At 38.3% G+C, this 6,023-nt stretch overlaps 1 pseudogene; it reads right to left on the bottom strand.

Annotated features, from left to right (window-relative positions):
* Positions 1–5,426: 5,426 nt before the first annotated feature.
* LOC116082617 lies at positions 5,427–6,023 on the bottom strand (annotated as a pseudogene).

Here is a 6,023-nt window from a genome sequence, read left to right as displayed (position 1 = left end):
AAATGGGGTGCTGCAGAAACAGCCACACAAGCAGGAATGGAAACCAGCTGCTGACTGTATCAGCTTTGAGTGTTATATAAATCTAGTTGGCATTGAAATGCCATGAGATACCAATGAAGACAACAGGAAATCTGAGGCTGGGAGATGAGAGAATAAGCAATTGATAGACAGGCAGGGAGACAGACAGACAGGCAGGCAGGCGGACAGACAGATGAGCCTGAAAAGTTACATTCCAAAACGTATGAATATCTAAGAGCAGCCAGGAAAACATATATCCAGAAATGTTTTGACGTCACATCCTTAATTGGCAGGTTTTAAAAGCACATGGAGGAACAACAATATGAACTAATCAGCACCCTTAGACCTCCCAGGGACTAAACCACCAACCAACAGAAGAGAACACATGGTGGGACTCATGGCTCTAGCTGCATACATAGCAGAGGATGCCCTAGTCTGTCATCAATGGCAGGAGAGGCCGTTGGTCCTTTATGCCCCAGTGTAGAGGAATGCCAGGGCCAGGAAGTGGGAGAGGGTGGGTTGGCAAGCAGGGGGAGGGGGGAGAAATAGAGTTTTTTTCAGAGGGGAAACCAGGAAAGGGGATATCATTTGAAATGTAAATAAAGAAAATATCCAATTAAAAAAAAGAAACTAGAAAAGGCATATAGCTCAGTATTAGAGTGTTTGTCTAGTATGAACTAAATGTGTATGCATTATCCCCACCTTGGAAGAAAAATTAAGACTAGTAAGGAGAATAACAACTTGCTCTGGTTGTCATAAATGAACTATATCTCATCTGTTATAAATCACAGAATTGCCCTCAATCTAGTACTTTTTAAAATTACAGATAGAAATCATAGTGCCAAAGCTAAATAGTATGATGTAAAGAAATGATCTAACCTCAGTGGTATAGAATAATAATCATAGAAGTTCAAGGCTTCTTTCATTTACTAAATGAATGATGTGTTTTGTCTTCAACATAGCTCATTCTTTCTAAAGTTTTGATTATATATTTTCATGTAAGTTTCCTTGTTTGACTATTTAAATAATATTAACTTGGACATAGAAGGCAACAATAGGGGTTCCTTCCTCTGGCTAAAGGAGCTCAATGTTACCTATATTTGTTTAAGCCAAATTCATAATGCTTTTATTAGGTAAAGCCTGACAGCACATCTGTATTAAGTAATAAAAGAATTATAAGAAAAATGACAAAAAAATAAAAATAGAAAAAAATAAAATAAAAAGCACATGGAAAACATAGGAGCATCTATAGAAACAAAGAAAAATCACAAAACATGAAGAATCCTGTGAAACTGAAAAGGATGATTTTAAAATAGAACTAAAATTTCAGAAATTCAAAAAAGTGTCAATGAAGGTAATGGCGACAGTATGAACTAGCAAAGTCTGAAACAGAGATGAGGAGTTCCCACAAGGCAGAGCAGCAATAGTTAATATATTCAAATGCAATGAAAGTAAAAAGGAAGGCACACCAAAGTGTGACCAAGAGGGATAGGTGTAAGAAAAGGCTGAAGTAACAGCACCCAGTAGACAGCCGGTGTGCCAGGAAGAAAGCACAACCATAAAGAAGCTGCATCTGACAGAAGCAGAAGTGGTGGTTTGCGCTCCCACCCTAGTCAAGGTAGCTCACTTGCCAAGGGCCAAGATGTCACAAATCTTCCCTACCAGGGAAAATTTTTGTGCACATCTTTTATCTCTCTTATCTGGTAAAATGCTTTCCACTCTAAGTAGAAAAATTTAAGTATATGAACATATATGTGTATACACTGTGTATGTATGTGAAATACATTTAGACTGGCCGACAGACAAGTGTAGGCTACAGAATTGGGTTTGATCCCTGGAACTTGATGATCCCAGCAGCTGTCCCCTTTCCCCTTCCCTCTTCCCTTCATTTCTTTTGGAAAACCTTCCAAATTGGCCTAAGCAGTAGACTGTAAGGCTGAACGACAACCAGGGAGGAAATGCCTGGATTCTACTCTGAGTTGGGAATAAAAACTGGAGACTACCTTGGCCCTGTGTGTTGCTTGCTAGACCAGTTTGGGTGCAACAAACTGTTTGTTTATTTACAAAACTACATTTCCCTGCTAGATACTTTTATTTTGTTCAAGTGTTCCTTTGTGCAGCAGGAAGCATTGCTTTTCTCACAAGTAAATGACAATGAGGTTATAGTCAGAGGCTTCAATAATCTGCTTCTAGTAATAAATAGAACACTGAGATACCAATAGGGAATGGACAATTTGAACAACATTTGCATATCAATTACACATAGATATACACAGGAGTACAACTCACCACCAAAAAAGTATACATTATCCTCAGTAGCATATTTAACAGCCTCCAGCACAAACCTTGCGCCAGGCCAGAAAGCAGGCCTAAACAAATTAAGATTTGCATCATACTGAGTAGTAGTTACAACTATGTGTTGGCTAGTTATATGCCAGTCAACTTGATATAAGCTAGTGAATTGGCAAGAAGGAACATTAATTCAGAAAATGCACACACCAGATTGACCTGTGGGCAAGCCTGTGCTGCACTTTCTTAATTAGACATTGATGTGGGAGGGGCAGCTCACTGTGGGTGGGGCCATCCCTGAGCAGGGGTACAGTGGTATTTTAGAACGCAGGCTGAGCAAGCTAGTGCAATAGTTAAGGCATTTCTCTATGGCCTCTGTTTCAGTTCCTATTTTCAGGTTCTTGCCTTGAGTTCTTGCCCCCCAGTTTTGTTGATGATGAATTATAATTATAAATAGGAAGAAACCCTTTTCTCCCTAGGTGGTTTTGGTCATGATGTATTAGCACAGCAATAAAAACCCAAAGAAAAACCACAATAGTATGGGATTAGAACACAATAGCAGGAAACCAACAATCTACCTTTAAATCTCGCAACTGAGGAGAATAAGTTAAGTCAAAATTTGCAGAAGAAGAAAGCAATAAACATTAGAGAATAAATAAATTAAATTTTGTAATTGAAAACCATGTAGAGGCCAACAAAATTAATATTTTTAAGATCAACAAGATAGAGAAAATTTTGGCTAAAATATATATATAAAAAAACAGAAAAATTCTAAAATAAAATCAGATGAAAGAGGAAATATGACGATTGATGTAATATAATGAAAAGGATTCTAAGGGTGGATTGTAAGTGTTTTGGCTGGGGGGTGGGTGTTTTATGTTGCTTTGATTTGGTTTGGATTGGTTCGACTTTGCTCTTACAAAGGACCTAGGTTCTGCTCCCAGCACGCACATGATGGTTTACAACCATCTATAACTCCAGTTGCCGATGACCCACACCACCCTCTTCTGACCTTCTTTCTCAGGTACTGAACACACATGATTTACAAAGACATACATGAAGCCCTACCCCCATACACATTAAAGTAAAAAATATTCTAAGAGAGTAAATAATTATAACAACAAATTGGATAACCTAGAATTTGGATACATTTCTAAAACCATACAACCTACAAAGACTAAAATACGTGCAACTGAAAATTCTTAAAGTATTTGTAATCATGAATTAAAAATATCTCCCCACAAGTCTATGGCAGATGGGTTTCCCACAGAATCTTATAGTACTTTTAAAAGAGAGTTAACATCAATGCTCCTAAAGACTTCCAACATACATACTGAAAAAAAATGAAGAACTTCCGAAGTCAGCCCAGGAGATCAAAAATTACCTCAAATCTAATGCCAAATATGAAGTCAGCGCCAAACTAGTTGCATTTCTATACACTCATAAGAGAAATTTTATTTGAAAATATTAAGATAATCATAATATGCTACATCAAAAATAGTAAAATAGGGCTGAGAATATAGCCTACTAATAGAATACTTTCATGTGTAAGGCCATAGGTTCCAACCCCAGCATCACAAAATATAAAATAAAATAAAATAAAATAAATAGGTATCAACAACATGGTTCAAAAGGTAAGGATCCTTGCTTGTGAGGCTCGTTAGTTCCTGAGATCCACATGGCTGAAGAAGAAAAATCAACAGTTTATATAAGTCTCCACTAATCTCCACACTCATGAGTGTGAGCACACACAAAATAAATAAATTTGATAAAAAATAAAATATGTCAGAATAAAATTAACGAAAGCAAAGAAAGACTTGTAAACTTCAAATTACAACATACTGCTAAAATTTATAATTTACAAGGGCAAGTAAATGAAAGGGCATCCTTTGAGCATGCATTGAAGGGCGGGATTATTGCCGGACCCACAGTCTTTAATGGCATTCTCAGATTCAACATAATCCTTACAAAATGTCAATGACACTTTTTTTTTCAGAACCGTGTAAAGCAATCCTAAAACTCACATGAAGTATAGAGAAACCATAAACTGCCACACTATGTTAAAAAACAAAGAAACAGAATTAAACAAGATGACTGGAACATTACAAAGCTAGAATAATCAAAACCAATACTGAAAAAAAGGAAAAAAGAAAAAAAGAGGTATTTGGATCAATAGAATAGTAAAGATCTGAGAAAAAATATCAACTATGAGGTTGGTGGTCCAATGATCATGGACAAAAGCAACAAAGTATGCAAGGACATGGTTGCATGGATTAAGGCGTAGTGGAAAAATCTGATACCGGCATGCACAACAGTAGATGTGCAAATTATAATGCGTATTAAAACTAGCCATAGATTAAAAATAGAAATATTAGACCTAAATCTGGCATAGGCACAAATTTCATGATACTGGATTTAGTAATTTTTATTTTCTTCTATAACAAAATCATAGGAAACACAAGCAAAAGGTTAGGCCTACTTAAAAAATTGCACATCAAAGGGAAACGCTAACAGGGTGAATAAATACACTGCAAAGGAGAAAATATTTGCACATTATATGCCTTACTAGGATCTAGTGTCAAAATGCACAAAGAATTCCTACAACTCAGCAGAGAACAAAAGCACCTAAATGTGGTTGGACTCGTTTGACTTCAACACTGACAACAGTTGTGAGCCAGATATATTGGAAACTGTGCATTCGCCATTGTTTTTTTTTTTTTTTCTTCTATGACAAAGGAGGGGAGAAATAGGGAGGGAAGGATACACCTCTAATCTCCTTTCCCCTAAACTTCTTCTTTTCTTTTGTTAATTAGCCCTTATTGTTTCCATTTTTGTTTTGTTTTATTGATGGTTCCTTACTGATCCTGCTTCCATGAGTGACCAAGATCAAGGGAAAGGGGAGGGCACCCAGCTGGTGTAGGATGGGTCATTTCCACATTTCATTTACATACAGAACTAAATGGACAAGCAGAGTCACTGTTGTGGCTAGATGTTGGTAGCCTGGGATGGGGAGGGATGTAAGGATGTTGTTCCAAAGTTACAGGCTATCCCTAAACTGGGTGCCTGTAGAGGGACTTAGTCTGCTTCCACCCAAGAGGAATCAGAAGATCAAAAGCAGATTAGTAAAACCAGAACTGCCAGGAAAGGGGCAGCCTGCAACCCCCACAGGATGGTCTGGGACTGCTTGATAGTTCAGGCAGGGGGCTAGAGACTGCTCCCAAAGGTTTGCCCTCCAGGAAGCAAGAGCTGTTACCTAGTTTTTCAGCCAGGGTGCAGTGGTTCTGGGTAGCGATCCCTCGTAGCAGTTTGTCTCCAATACACGCTTGATTCCAGTTAGCTTTTTCTTGATGGCATCCTTGGAAATGGCACAGATCATTTTGCTCTTAAGGGAGGCATTCCCAGGGACCCAGAAAATAAACAGCAGGTCCTCCTTCTTGGTCTCCTTGGTCATGTAGGTTGCATCTTAGAGACCATAGTGGCAGTCCTTGTCTGGAAGCATCTTGACAAAAGTGGTGTAGGCGTCGTCCACAGTCTACCCTGCATCTCCTACCAGGATCCACTTGCCCTCCTGAAGGATGATGCTCTTCTTGCCCTCACTCAGGCAGAACACTCACTGCTTTCTTGAATTTCTTCCCTTCTGGTGTTGAGGACTTGCATGCTTTCATGTCATTGAATACCTTGATGACACCATCAGAGACAGTTACACCAGAGACCAT

The sequence above is a fragment of the Mastomys coucha genome, unplaced genomic scaffold (genome assembly GCF_008632895.1).
Source record: "Mastomys coucha isolate ucsf_1 unplaced genomic scaffold, UCSF_Mcou_1 pScaffold7, whole genome shotgun sequence".
NCBI classification, from domain to species: Eukaryota; Metazoa; Chordata; class Mammalia; order Rodentia; family Muridae; genus Mastomys; species Mastomys coucha.
This window is presented reverse-complemented; position numbering and strand designations above follow the sequence as displayed.